Raw genomic sequence first — 15,449 nt, 5'->3', positions numbered from 1 at the left:
GAGTTAAAGGCATGTCAACTTTAAAAAATGAAGATGGTTTAGGATTAAGAAGAATTAATCAGTCGAACATCAAAACTAAATTTTTTTAAAAGGCAGCATTTGCACATGTGTTAGTAACTGTAATAATAGCACTTTTCTGTCCAATCCACTAAAAGATTTTATTAACATACATGACAATTATTTGACCTTGACAGGAAACATATGATATTATGGTGTTTTCCTCTCTGTATTTTTTTTTTTCCATGTTATTTGGAGGCTTTTAATCTAACAGTGATTTCCAGCATGAACTTTTGAACCAGATATCTATTAAATCCTGCCCTCCCTAATATTAAGCTATGTGACTTTAGGGAAGATAGCCTCTCTCTTCTCATTTTCCTCATCTGTAAAATGTGATAATAATACTATAGTCATTTTAAAAAGTATATCTAATTCATAAAATTATATCCATGAGGGAATACATGTATAGCACTTAGAAGCATATCTCTCACACTGTGCTAAACAAGTGCAGGGGTCAGAATTTTGGAACTTTGGCAAAGGGTAGACTATTCACAAAATAGAAATGATCAAAGCAGTTAAGTTTATGAAGATTATGGCCTTACAGTCCTGTGCAATATTTATTTTTTTTAAACAAACAGCCCTTGTCTTACAGAAAACTAAAAACGATACCCTTGAAAGCTTACAATCTTGTAACTTTTACTATGAAGAGTTCTTCTTTAGAGTGTTAACTTTTTGACATGCCTGGATCCTGCCTTTCTCTGCCCTGGCTTATACTGGCCCTGCTGCTTTCTCCAGCATCCAGATGCTAGGATGATCATACAACAGCAAAGAAAGATGACAGAGGTACAGAGGGCCACTGGAGCCAGCCACATCTTTGAAGTCATGCCCCATCAGGTGTCATGTCTTCATTCTCAGCTGTGTGGTTTCTGCTGTTGGACCCCTTGGTTTTATTTAGTAATTGCTTGCTACTGTTGAGTCGGGATGGAATAGGCCTATGAAAAGCTTTTGTGTCTATGGGAACAAAGAAAGGAGAAATAGTCTTGTTATCTGGATTATTGATGAAATCAGTGCTGTGTGACACCATATTTACCTCTGTGGTAATGGAGTTATTCAGGGAAATGAGTTTTGCCCAAGAATCTGTGGTTAACTCCTTGGAATACCTAGTACTGTTTGTGTTGACAACCAAATCTTGATGTGTGGTTGATGCCGGCATCTCTGTTGATGGTAGCATTTGGTTTATCACTGTGGTTTGTTGTTCATCTAAATGCGTAGCTTTTAAAATCCTTAGTCTGTCCCGTGTGTTAGATGAGGAACGAGTATTTAGATATGTGGGACGTGATTGTTCAAAAACCAGCAAATCTGGATCTATACCTGAAAGATAAATAAGGCATCATTCATTTTATTTTTTATTTCAAGGAGAGAATATCAAAGCACAGCTTGGAGAAGTCTTGGGTTTGCCACCAAGTTAGTGAACTGAGCTTAAGTTCAAGTTCTACTATTGCATATTTCTGGAAGGCTTAGAAACGTCCTGGCCACATTTGAATTTATCTTAACTTTCAAGAACACTTTCTGTTACAAACAGCTGGCTCCATCATGGAGGATTCTTTGTGTCTGCCGGGGCTTCTGGGTAACAATAGCCAATGTTAGTGCAAGAATTGCAAAAAAAGCAGTAACCATTTGAGATATGAAGCATCTTAAAGTTTTAAAAAAATAAATAATACAGAAGTATAACTGTATTCAAAATCATGAGCAAAGCCCTCTGTCTCCTCCCTTCCCAGTTCCTGAAGGTAATGACTTTGTCTTCAGTATTTTCTCTCTTGTAAAGGAACTCCTTTCCCTCTGACTTCAGACACAAGCAAATATTGCTCTGTCTATAAAGGGGAGGGGAAAAAACTTCTCAACAGCTTTTCAGTTGTCTCTCCTATCAGTTTCTGTCTCTCTGCCTCTCTCCCTCTCAACATAACGATATCCATTTCCTTTCTTTGTTGTTTGCCTTCTGCCATCTTGTTCCATCCACACTATTCTGTCAGAATTATGCTTCTGAGATAATCAGTAGTTTCCATATTTCCTGGCCACCTCATTGTTCTGACTTCTCTTTTACCCTCAATCCTGCTGGCCATCCTTTCCCTAAAATTCTCCTTTTGTGACTCCCTGGAATGCAGACTCTCTTGACACTTTATCTCAGATTGCCTGTTTCTCATTTTTTCTTTCTTTAGCTGGTTCTCTCCTTGGTTCAAATTGGTTGTGTGCTTTCCACAATCTTTAGTCTGTGGTCTTTTCCCTTCATCTCACCCCTTCACCACACACACACACACACACACACACACACACACACACACACACACAAGTATCCTCATCGGCTGTCACCATTATGTCAGTGGCACTGAAATCCGCATCACCTGTTATTTCCTCTTTTTCGGTCCCTGGTCTCATTGCTCCTGTGGTCTACTGAAGGTTCCCACCTAGACATCTCATGTCATCACTGAACAGTCCCAAAGCCAAAATCATTTTGTCTGGCTCTCTATCCCTTTCCGTGACCTCACCAATCTTCCATCACCCAAGCTGGAATCTATGTACTGCAGAGCAATCTTGGACTCCACTTTCTTCTTTTCCTTCATCCAAAAAGTGGTTCCTATCTGGTTCCCTCCCAATGTGCTGGTAATCATCCCTCCTCTTCATTGCAGTTACGGTCACCTTCTCCAGATCTAATGCTTCCCTGACTAGATATTCTAATTCGCATCCTGCATATTATTTTTCCAGACTAAAGACAATCACACTCATCACTTTAATGATAACGTTCTCTCACTAAATTCTTTTGCTGGTTCTCTGTTGCTGACAATGTCAAGTCCAAACACTGCTTTGTCCAAAACACTTTTGTAACCTGGCCTACCCTATCCTTACCCAGATTTTCATTGCAACCCCAAAAGTGCCCCTTTTGTAGCCAGATCTGTTTTCTACTCTCCCGTCGTGTGATATAGAACTCCTTGTCTTGCTTCTGCCTGGCCTCTTCCACGAAGCTGCCTCTGAACATAGGTTTCTTTAGTCTCTTCTTTTGAGTGCTTGTACTTGAGGCAGTATCACACATTTTTGTATTTAATTAGGTTCTACACTAATTGTGAGCCTTGTCATATCAACTAGATTGTAAGAAACTCGAGGGCAGACATACAGCTGCCATCTTCTGCAATGCTGCTCCTGGCCTGAATTAGGTGTTCAGTAAATAAAACCAATGACGAAATTTAGCGCCTTTGTATCCGGATGGCAAAAATCTATTCTTTCACATTTACCAATTTGTACCATGTGTTTGTATACATGGGCAAGGCACGCTTAAATGTGTATTTATCTAAAATAATGGTTATCTTGGGACCATTGGTAGGCTAATGTATGTTAGTATGTGCATTTCCTTGTCCTTGACATCAATCTTTGTAGAAGCCTTGTATACAGTGTCTGTCCATAGACCTCAAAACTGCCACTAAGCATTTTCTTTGTTCCTAGTAGTACGCTTAGCCCCTCCAGTAGGAATGCCTTCTTCTTTTTTTTTTTTTTTTTTAATTTACTTATTTTTTTCAGCGTAACAGTATTCACTATTAGGAATGCCTTTTTGGGCTTTTGCTAGGGGCTCCTGGAATATAGGTAATGCTTAAGCTCTTCTTTGATCACATACAATTTGTTATCATCTGGAATGAATTCATCAGTGCTGAGCATGCCAAACTAGAGCAAATTTATTTGTAGTTTTCTGCCCTGGATGCCCAAAAGTTTTCCAGATAGAGATCATGGGAAAATAGTGGTTCAGGTTGTTACCAGCCAGTTTCTAGGTTATGCATCTCTACTAGAGCGTTACCAACATTCTTCAGCATAAACACAAAATGCACAAATCATTACCTTCTGGTACGTTGTATAAAATGGCACTGGTTCCAGGCTCTAATATGCAGCTCTCCAGTGTGGGGCAGTGAACATGGAGGCAGTTGACATTGTCATGCATGGGATCATGGTAGAAGACAGCCACGTTACAGGAAACTGAAAGGAAAAGTGCATCTGCAGGTGGTTTTGGTTTCTCCCAGCTGGAAGAGCTCTGAGTAGCTTCTATTTCTTCCAAGAACATGGCATTCACACCAGTATATTGCAGGGCTATGTTCAGACATCTCACAGAACATGGTGAACTACAGTAACTGTTTCTATGAATGTGGAAAATGCCCTTTTAAAAGAAACTGTCCATGGATTTTTCTCTAATCTTTCACACATTCCATTCCACACAGGATTACCTGGAATCATTTTCCAATCCCAGGATTTTATGTTCATGAAAAGTTCAGTTGGCTACAGAATCCCCTGGGGCTTATCAGATTTCTAGTTGCAGTGCCCTCTCAGAATGCTAATGCACCGGAGTTCACCAGAGAAAGAAAAACAAAAATCAAGTGACAGATGTTGTAACAAAAGAGGGAGTCATGGGAAGGCAAACACTGCAATTACTGGGAGAGGCCCGGATGGTAGAAAGGCAGCAGGCCAGGTGAACGCTACCCTGACCCTGATTATAGGGGAGCACTAGCCCCATTTGCAAATCACTCATCCAACGGAAAGCCCATTCAATGTCCTTTAAAGAGGAAGAGAGTCCACTGACAAGGATGTGAACATTTGGAATTCTAGTGGGTGGGGGTACGTCACTGATGCTATCCCCCTTCTCCTAAATAACTTTGCTCCATAAAATGCATCATGTTATTTCTGGAAACCCTTAAGTCTGATTTGCTGAGTGCCAGTATCCAGTCTGTCCTCCCTAAAGTACAAAACAGACTTTCCTCCTGCTGCAGTGTAGTAGGAACCATGCGCTGGGAAATCTCCATTGACCAAAGGTATCAACTTCTTTAATAAAATAAGATTACAGAGGGATAGCATACAATTACCAGACCTCAGAGTATCCCTAAAGCTGTTGTGGAACTGTGGTTGGCCAAACCTTTGCTGCTTCTGTGTAAGGTTAACTGTGGGGAGCTCTAACCCACCCCTCCCCCGTTACCTCTGGGCCAGCCAGGAGGATAAAGAAGAGGGCAGAATTCAATGAATAATACATTGCTAATACATTTTAGATTACAAATGCATTCCTTAAAGACTGGACTGTCAAGTTTAAGGGAAAGGATTTAAAAATATGCAAATTTAGACATTTAAATTTTTGATAAGAAAGTAGTTGATGCTGTAAAGAGAACAATTTTAAAAGAAGTTTTATATTCCTCTTCGTGTACATTTTAGAGTTCCAGCTCTGAACAGGTTAGTTATTGCAGGACTGTGGCTTTTTAAAGTTCTGGCTTCCAGCTAAAAACAGACGTGTGTTCGTGCCCTTTCTTCTGGAGGAAGAAAACCACAACTTGGAAGCTACAGAGGCTCTAAAATCATGGAATTCTACTGGATGCTTAAAGTATCCCTGGAAGTCCAGAGGACACAGTTTCCCTGCGATGGACATTCAGGTAAATGGATACCATGGGAAAATGCTGAAAGGTACACCCCCACACACACCTTCCCTTCAGGCTTATGGGAGTTAGAAGCATCTTTAAGGTGAGAATCTAGATTGGCAACCTTTTCCAAAAAATTTCCCTTTGGGGCACCTGGGTGCCTCAGTCAGTTAAGCGTCTGCCTTTGGCTCAGCTCATGATCCCGGGTCCTGGGATCAAGCCCTGCATTGGGCTCCCTGCTAAACGGGAAATCTGTTTCTCCTTTCCCTCTGCTGTTGCCTCTGCTTGTACTCTCTCTCTCTCACACACACACACACACACACACGCTCTCTCTCTCTCTCTCAAATAAATAAATTCTGTAAAAAAAAAAAAATTCCCTTTAAAAAATTAATTGCTCTCTTGTGTGCCTGATTAACTTTCTAGGGCTTAGCCCGGGACAGCTTCTCACACTGTGGTCAGTTTACACCCTTGGGTAGCCTCAGTACACATCCCAGAAATCTGCCATGTGTACTTGGATAGGAGGCACTGGCAATTAATAAGTCAGTATCAAACCATGGAAAGAAAGTGTAGAAGAACCAAGAGAATTATTTTAACGTATTGTGTTGCTTTTGCTATTTCTTTCCAAGTAGCTTTAAAATCTTGGAAAAATGAAAAACAAATGAAAAAACAAATTGTCTTTAGACAATTATAACTGGAAATTCTGCAATAATGAAATGTTTTCCTTATTATAAACCTTGATCATATGACATGGGTGATGCTTAACTCTGATTCTGGACTTCAGACAAAAAAATCAGAATATTTAAAATATATATTTATTTTCTTTCTTTTTGCTAGTCGACATATATCTACCTATGTCCTTCAAAACATCTAAACAATCTAAATTCTTGCTCCATGCAACCCACATTTGCTCAACACAAGCAAGCACATTTCAAAAATTTGAAATATTGAGATCACCAAAAGAAGTTTGAAAAAGAAATTATTGTATTATTTTTTGAAGCCAAATATGCCATTTTGGGGGGATGTGGAAATATTGTTAGTTAACCCTCGAGGAAATCGTTTCATTTAGCACTTTAGTGAAGAAAAGAAGATTCTGTGTTACCTGTGGGTTCCATGGCACTCTGGATCATCACCAGATTTGTAAACTGAGCCAGAACTGATCCAAATGGCAAAGTCAGCCTCAATCTCTCTCCGGCCTCCCCCATCCCCTTGTCTCTCCCTCATCTTCCCTAGTCCTGATCATCTGTTCCCAGGTGATTTACTAAGATGTTTGGAAAACACTGACTGCAAAAAAAATGGAAGTTTTACTTACATTAAGATGCTCAATCGGAATTAAATATGAACGATTTTTATTTTTTTTTAATATTTATTTGAGAGAGAGAGAGTGCACACATGGGGGGGTCAACGTGGGGGTAGAGAGTGAGGGGGAGGAAAAACAGACTCCCTGCTGATCAGGGAGCCTGACCTGATGGGGGTGGTATAAAGATGAAAGGGGTTGGATCTCCTGTCCCTTCCCAGAGATCATGACCTGAGCTAAAGCCAAAAGTTGGATAGCCAACACACGGAGAATCACCCAAGAGACCCTGAGCCATTTTTAAAGAACTGTACTACTTTATAGTCATTTAAATTGTCCCACATGCTTGCATGAAAGGAAAATATTTCAGTTTTGCTTGTTAAAAAAGAAAAGGAAATAATCTTTATTAAGATGTTTTGCTTTTTATTAAATTGATATATGTTTCACTTTAAATACCCAAACTTTTGGGGCACCTGGGTGGCTCAGTTGTTAAACATCTACCTTCGGCTCAGGTTGTGATCCCAGGGTCCTGGGATTGAGCCCCACATTGGGCTCCCTGCTCCATGGGAAGCCTGCTTCTCCCTCTCCCACTCCCCCTGCTTGTGTTCCCTTTCGTGCTGTGTCTCTCTCTGTCAAATAAATAAATAAAAATCTCTAAAAAATTTTAAAAAATAAAAATAAAATAAAAATCCAAACTTACAGAAAAGCACAAAAAGGAATAAAAACTACAGTCCTATAGTCTTAACACTTTCATTAACATCCTTCTAGACATCTTTATAGAAAAAAAAAAAAAATATATATATATATATATGCCATTGTACGTAAATGGATTCATGCTGTTCCAGAAACTGTTTTTTAAAGATTTATTTATTTATTTATTTTAGAGACAGAGAACATGAGTGGGAAGGGCAGAGGGGAGGGAGAGAGAATCTTAAGCAGACTGTACACTGAGCATGGACCCCACTCAGGGCTCAATCCCACGACCCCGAGGTCACGACCTGACTTGAAACCAAGAACCTGATGCTTAACTGACTCTGCCACCCATTTGTCCCTCCAGAAACTGTTTTCTAAATACCCAGGGTAAAATTATATTTTTCAGGGTTTCTAAAGAAGGATCTACATATTTATCCTCAGTTGTAATGGCTCTCCAGTATTTCATTCTACGAATGTACCAAAATTTACTCTGTACTTCAGCTTCCTCAGCTATGAAGCAAAATAAAAAATTGTATTGTAACCCACAAAATCACCGACAATAGTGCTTGGCATATAATAAATACTCAATAAATGCTGGCTACTAATACTATTATACGTTATGTTTTCTAATTTTTTATTATTAAAAGCAACAATGTAATAAACATCTTGTACTTAAATATTTTTTTTCTTCTCAGTCATTAAGGTTGTATTTTCCAGAAATTCTTAAAGAAATAGCCTGTGTCTGACACTTACTGTAGTCTTTTGTAAAAAGATCATAAAATATAAAGTGTCTGAAGTGAGTCATAGTACCACAAAGGCCAGTCTTTATTATTCATTGTTCAGTCAATAACAGATCTATAAAATTATACCACCAACTATATATGAGCAATATTTTCAAAAGGCTTAGAAATAATATTTTAGATCTTTTATAAGTGAGTTTATATTGCTTTGACTTTGCATTTCTAGCTCAACAGAAAGCTTACTGTGTAAATTATAAAAATGATTTGTCTTTTAAGATACTTCAAATCCTAAGTGACATTATTATCATTATCAGGGTCAAAAAGCTTACAGGTTTAGTGCCTGGTATTGTCAGACTCACACCCCAGATTCCCTGCCCAAGCTAATCTTACTCTGATAATATTACTGTGCGTGAATTGCCTTTCTGATGTGCATCATTCTTTGAGTGTGATTTTTTGGGGTCTCTTTTTAGAAGGCAAGAAAATACCAGTCTGAGGCATATCCATGACGTTTGGAAACAAAAGCATCCATTGGTGAAAGATTCTAAAAGGACAGGGAAGAGACTAAGAGCCTGTTCTTCTTGGCTGACCCACTGAATCTGGCATTGTTGCCAGTGGAGGCACAAATAAATCCCAAGTCCAAGCCTCTTTAATAGAGGATGTGCCTCCCAGCAAAATTTGCCAGTTTAGGGCCTAATACTAGAGGTGGCGCTTTACTTTCCCAAAGAGGTTGCTAAAGTCATGGTTGCCTACACCCAAGAAACTTAGAATGTCTTGACTGCACCCTTATTGAGAACAGAAGTGTGAGAAGTTGCTTGAGAATCATTACTTTTATCAGTAATGATTTAAAGTCCAAGAAACAAGGCGAAAAGATAACGTTCACAGATTTAAAAACAAAAAACAGATGAATAAGGCAAGTCATAGATCCATCCTTGTCTCCTTCACTTTTCCCAGGGAGGCCAGAATCTACTAGAATTTTTTTCTATGTCTTTAATATGTTAGTTCCTTATCCATGGTGTTTTATAGAGAAGATAATGGAGGACAACTCACCACGAGGCAGTTAAGTTACATAGTGAGAAGAACAAATTAACCAAAAAGGTGCTGAAATGATTTCATGCTTTACCAATCTTTCTTCTCTGGTTTTTAATGCTTCCCCCCTTACTAAGGTAAAATGTTAATCCGGTTGTAGGAGATAACTTGTTTCAAAAAGCGGAAATGTATTTATGAAGAAGGTGTCATTTAACAACTTGCCATTCCAGAAGACAGATGAAGCTTGTCATAATAAAAACAAAGCCCAAATACATCTCCTCCCCAAGTTGAGGACTATTACGGAAGAATCTTGGTCTGGGAAAAATTTCAAATTTTTTTTGTTTTTGTTTTTTGTTTGTTTTGTTTTTTAGGATAGGGTGCCAGTTCCCTCCCAATCCTTATCCCTCCATCTACCCAAAGCTAACCTAACAGTATCCCTCTCACTCTCTTCTAAGATTAATTCATATCTCATGAACAACACGAGGTCTTCATTATTTGGCCTGAGCTTTTTACTCATCTCTTTGCAACGTCCAGTGACAGAAGACCGGGAAGTTGCCCCTCCTTCAGTAGTCCTCATGGGCTGGGGAACATAGGGTGGCAAGAAACGCCACTCGGTAGGCCAGTATGACTAAAGGCGGCCAGATCTTCTGCTCAGACCATCTGTCATGGCTAGCCCAACCAAACTGAAATAGGAAAAGCAATAACTTTTAGACGAGGTTTTAAAAGAAGTCACGTGTCCTCACTTAAATTGTCTTTCTTTTAATAGCATAAAAAGACTTAACGGGCCCCAGCAGCAAATACAAGCTCGTCTGCTTCCCGACCCGTTTCATCTGCTGTACTGTGCAGCCCAGCGAGCCCTGCAGAACCTGCTGCCATCTGCCTGGACCTTCTTTCTGCAAGATGGCTCCTCCACGATGACCCTGGCGAAGAATCAGCTCTAGGTGTCACCTGCGTGTGCAGGGACGGCCTATGTGCCTCAGGCCCCGGGACACTATGCCGGATTGGGCTAGATGGGCGATCCCAGATGTGATGTCATTTTGACTCCCAGGACCCCCGACTCCCATCATCCCGGTCCCCCCACGCCTGTTTCTTCTCTTCTCTGTCTCCCCGCTCGTAAAGCAGCGCGGAAGAAACAGCGGACTGGCTTCACCTCGCCTCCAGTCCCCCTCCCAACCCGCGCGTCGCTGCGGAGCCCGCAGGCCGCAGAGCCGCTGCGCCGGGCGTGCGGGGGAGGCTGCGGGGACGTGGCCGCAGCCGGAGCGCCGGGGCCCGCAGCCCTCCCCGACAACGGATCCGCTCGCAGGTCTGGCGGGCGGCAGGGGTCCTGCGGGCGGAAGTGAGAAGCGAGGCGTGGCAGGAGGCTGCGGGCTGGGGGCTGGGATCCCCTCGGCGGCGGACGCGGCCCGGACAACCCGGACGAGGACGGCGGCCGCCTCCCGACGCCCGGCGCGCGGCAACCCGGCCTTTTGTGGCGTTGAGGCAGAGCAGACCGGCAGGGCGGCCGCTGCGGGGGAGCGAGGCTGAGCCGCCGCCCCCGGGACCAGGAGGAGGGGCTGCCTCGGGGGCGCCGCCGCGACCCAGAAAGGCTGGGCGGACGCGGGAGCGGGCGGCGGCCCGTCGCCTCCCTCCTCCTCCGCGGCGCCATCCCTCGGCGCGCCCAACCCGGAACCCGGCGAGCGCGTGGGGGCGGGGAGGCGAGCGCGCAGAGCTGGCGGGCACCCCCGCGGCCCCCGGCCCCCCAGCCATGTCGGCCGAGGAGATGGTGCAGATCCGCCTGGAGGACCGCTGCCACCCGGTGAGCGAGAGGAAGCTTATCGAGCAGAGCGACTATTTCCGCGCCCTCTACCGCTCCGGCATGCGCGAGGCCCTGAGCCAGGAGGCCGGCGGCCCCGAGGTGCAGCAGCTGCGCGGCCTCAGCGCCCCGGGCCTGCGCCTGGTGCTGGACTTCATCAACGCCGGCGGGGCCCGCGAAGGCTGGCTCCTGGGCCCGCAGGCGGAGAAGGGCGGCGGGGTGGAGGAGGAAGAGGAGATGGACGAGGTGAGCCTGCTGGCGGAGCTGGTGGAAGCGGCCTCCTTCCTTCAGGTCACGTCTCTGCTGCAGCTGCTGCTGTCCCAGGTGCGGCTCACCAACTGCCTGGAGCTGTACCGCCTGGCGCAGGTGTACGGGCTGCCCGACCTGCAGGAGGCCTGCCTGCGCTTCATGGTCGTCCACTTCCACGAGGTGCGGTGCAAGCCCCAGTTCCACCTCCTGGGGGCTCCTCCTCAGGCCCCCGGGGATGTCAGCCTGAAGCAGAGGCTGAGAGAGGCCCGGATGACCGGGACTCCGGTTCTTGTAGCCCTGGGGGATTTCCTGGGGGGCCCCCTGGCCCCACACCCCTACCAAGGGGAGCCCCCGTCCATGCTCAGGTATGAGGAGATGACCGAACGTTGGTTCCCGCTGGCCAACAACCTTCCTCCCGACCTGGTGAACGTCAGGGGTTACGGGTCTGCCATCCTGGACAACTACCTCTTCATAGTGGGCGGGTATAGGATCACTAGCCAGGAAATCTCGGCTGCGCACTCCTACAACCCCAGCACCAATGAGTGGCTCCAGGTGGCCTCCATGAACCAGAAGAGGTAAGCGCCCAGCGGGGCTGCTTCTGCTTCTTTTCCCGTTCCATTCATTCACTTGCTCACTAGTTCGTTCATTCCCTTGATGTTTGCTGGGCAATCGCAGGAGATTTTGCTGAAGTGGGAATGACATCTTCAGGAGTGTCGCTGGCCTGGACTCTGGCAGAGTTCCCAAGGAACTGAGAACTTGCGAGGAAGAAGTGGCCCCCGCCAGGTCAACTAACCGAGTACTTTCCTTGCAGGTCTCGCTCTTTCAGGCAAACTGCCTTTTTGCCTCTTTCCCAGTTGGGGGGGCGTGGGGGTGGGGGATGTCTGTGGTTTCCTGGAAGGATACTGTAAAGGAAAACTTTTTTTAAGTTTGCTTTCATTTTTACCTTTTTTAAAATTTTTTAGGCTCTAATCCTGATTACAGTGACAGACCGGGCAGTGACCTGTAATGCGGTCTTGGGAGGATTTTTGTTGTTGTTATTGACTTTGAAGCTTTCCACACTGGGGCCCCAATCTGTAATCAGATTACCATTAGAATTGTACCTTGGATTGTCTTTTTTATTTTGTATCCTCTCTTTTGCATCTCCCTTCCTTCCCAGACAGTTTCGTCTTTGTTCTAAAATTTGAGCCTGGCAGTGGTCACCTACAAAATTAGAACGTTTCAGTGCACCCAACCTTCCCCCTCCCATCCTCAAATCCCTCCCAACATGCCCTTGGGTGACATGAAGACAGGTAAAGGAGGAGGGGAGGCGAGGGAGAGTAGGGAATAGAGGTGGGAAAGGAAAAGGAAGAAGAAGGAAAAAAAAAAAAATAAAAGAGCAGAGCAGATACAGGAAGAGATGGTAGGAAAGAAAGATGGAAGGACTCAAGATGGCCCAGAGCCATTCACACTTAAGTGGGGAGAAGAATCAATCAGTATGATCCACGAAAGGACAGGAATACCCTTTTTTCTGCTATTCTTGTATCCATCTCAACCCCCACATGGGCCCTACCCTGAAGTGTGGAACAAGTAGTTGGGGGACTCACCACCAGGCAAAGAAAGTTGTAACTGGAATGGGAAGACCATTATACATACATACTTGACTTAAGGGTACCCCAGCCTAGGGGGGTGGGGGGAACAGTGGCTTTATTTCTACTCTAACATGAAATTCATTTTGGAAAGTGTTCTTTTTTTTCTGGTGATAAAAATAATACATACTTATTTTAGAAAAGTGGAAAATGGAAAAGAATCAAGAAACAGAAAGACTATCACTCCTGCTCCCTCCCTCACAGAGGCAATACTGTGTAGAGATTGGCATGTTTTCTTCCAAGCCCTTTTTAGTGTATTATTTATACCACTGAGATGATACTGTATTTAAGGTTTGGTATCAGAAGTGTTATTTTTAGGCAAATTCTACAAGCTTTAATTGAGGTAACAAAGGGACATTCAGTGGTTACGAATGGTGCTCAGATTTGGGGTGGAAGGCCCAGCCGGTTGTCTGTCACCTCTACACACGTGTGTCCAGCTGTATCAACTGCTGCTCAACAGAACCCCTCCACCCCCAAATCCAGCTTGAGTTCTAACATAACACCTCACAGAATTCTTATTTTTTTAGAGAAGCGGGGAAGGCCACAGGGGGAAAGTGAATCCTAAGCAGGCTCCGTGTCCAGCACAGAGCCTGACGTAGGGTTTGATCTCATGATGCTGGCATCATGACCTGAGCCAAAATCAAGTCAGATCCTTAACCAACTGAGTCACTCCAGTGCCGCCTTTTCTTTCTTTACAAATCCTTGATAGTCGTTTTTCTTTTTTCTCTTTTTTTTTTAGGAATATTCTTTATGTCCTCCAGGGGAAAAAAAAAAAGGTATTCAAGTAATTCGTAAATACATGCTTAGAAAAATTACAAATGACACGAGAAACCACAGAGTGGAAGATATGTGTATCTACTGATATATATTTATATATTATACATTTGTAAATATATGCTATAAATGTACATTTATATAAACATAAGTATGTTAATAATTGTTAGGGGAAAATGTTTGTATGTGTGTACATGTAGGGGTGTCTGTTCATCTTCTATATATTTTTACCATAGGTTGATTAGGCTGTGCTGATTATTATGACAATTCCACTTGGAGAGTTTTTTCTGTATCAACAAATATCAACATACATAGAGCTGTCTCACTCATTAAGAGCTGTATTCTAGCCTTTGGCTGTATGGTAATGTAATCAGCCCATCCCTTACTCGTGAGCATTTAAGTTGCTTCTATTGCCATTATAAACAATGCTATAATGGGATGCCTGGGTGGCTCAGTCGGTTAAGCATCTGCCTTTGGCTCAGGTCATGATCCCAGGGCCCTGGAATGGGTCCCATGTTAGGCTCCCTGCTCCTCAGGGAGTCTGCTTCTCCCTCTCCCTCTGCCCCTCCCCACACTTGTGCTCTCTCACTCGCTCACTCTCTCTTTCGAATACATAAGATCTTTTTAAAAAATGCTATGTTGAACATCTTGGCATAGATGTGCCTCTCTTAGCAGGCATTTTTCAGTAGTCCTAAATAACAAATTCCTGGAATCTCTGGATAGGTGGGCCAAAGTATATATAAGTTTTAAATTTTGGTAGCCCCTGCCAAATTGCCCATCAGAACATTGTTCAGATCTCCTCTCCTATCAACAGTGTCTGAGCTTGCCAGTTCCTGTACTCCTGCCAAGACAGGATATTATCATCATTTTATATTTTTACCAATCCAGTTGGCAAACACTGATGTGAATCTTTCTGCTTGGGAGAGAAATTTTTCCTCTCAGATGTTTATTGGCACTTTGTATATATATTTTATAAGTGGCCTTTGCCAATGAAAAATACAATTGGTTTATCTTTTTCCTATTCCGTTTAGAAATTCTGTTTACATACGTAGAATCAATCTCTTGTCTCTTAGGTAATGTTGCACTGTTTCCCCCCTGCCTTTATTTTACTGGAAGGCCTCAAAAATAAAAATCCACAAAGTGACTAGGCTGGTGAAGTCAATGAGTAGAGGGGTGGGTTGGAGTGATGATGAATCGGAGAGCTGTCACCCTACCGCAAGAGGGCCCCACCCCTGTCACCCACAGCTTGTTGCTATCTCCAAGTATAGAAAGCATTGCCAGATAGCCAGATGCCCTGATTTTTAAAGACTGGCAACTTACTGCATTGAAAAAACCAACATCAACAATAACAGAAACCTTGCAGACCAAACAAACTGTAGGACAACACTGGCATTGTGAGCCTCCAATTTTGGACATCAGATTTTAAATCTTTAATATGTAATACCTAATCTTCATTATAATCTTAAAAAGATCTCTTTATACAAATGTATCACGTATTCTTACATGAGGAAATTTAAATTTTGGGGGAGTCAAATTTGTCCTACATACTATTAGCTTTTAATCTTGCACAGGAAAGGTGTCTACAAGTTAAGAATATACAAATATTCATCTGTCTTATAATCTATTTTATGGTTTTGCCTTTTTACATTTATATTTGAATGTGTTTGGGATTTATTTTTATGTAAAGTATAATGTAAGGTTATAGCATGTTTCCTAAATGTCTCAGTGGCCTCAGTCCTCACTGTGATTTGCACAACCAGTTATCAGATGATAATTTTCCTGTTTCCATATTGACATATTGGCTTTTCCTTTACCAATAGCATACTTTTA

The 15,449-nt window shown here is 43.1% G+C and overlaps 2 pseudogenes across 2 annotated transcripts; one reads left to right on the top strand and one right to left on the bottom strand.

Moving 5' to 3' along the window:
• Positions 1-713: 713 nt before the first annotated feature.
• On the bottom strand, positions 714-1,384 carry LOC309870258 (MANSC domain-containing protein 4 pseudogene; annotated as a pseudogene). The gene has a single exon. The product of its transcript is annotated as an MANSC domain-containing protein 4 pseudogene (transcript).
• A 9,069-nt stretch (positions 1,385-10,453) lies between these two features.
• LOC309868695 (kelch-like protein 42 pseudogene) lies at positions 10,454-12,033 on the top strand (annotated as a pseudogene). Its single transcript has one exon. The product of its transcript is annotated as a kelch-like protein 42 pseudogene (transcript).
• Positions 12,034-15,449: the final 3,416 nt, after the last annotated feature.

This window comes from Mustela nivalis, assembly GCF_964662115.1.
Source record: "Mustela nivalis genome assembly, chromosome: 7".
In the NCBI taxonomy this organism is placed as follows: Eukaryota; Metazoa; Chordata; class Mammalia; order Carnivora; family Mustelidae; genus Mustela; species Mustela nivalis.
The sequence above is the reverse complement of the archived record's forward strand: the minus strand, read 5'-3'. Positions and strand labels throughout refer to the sequence as shown.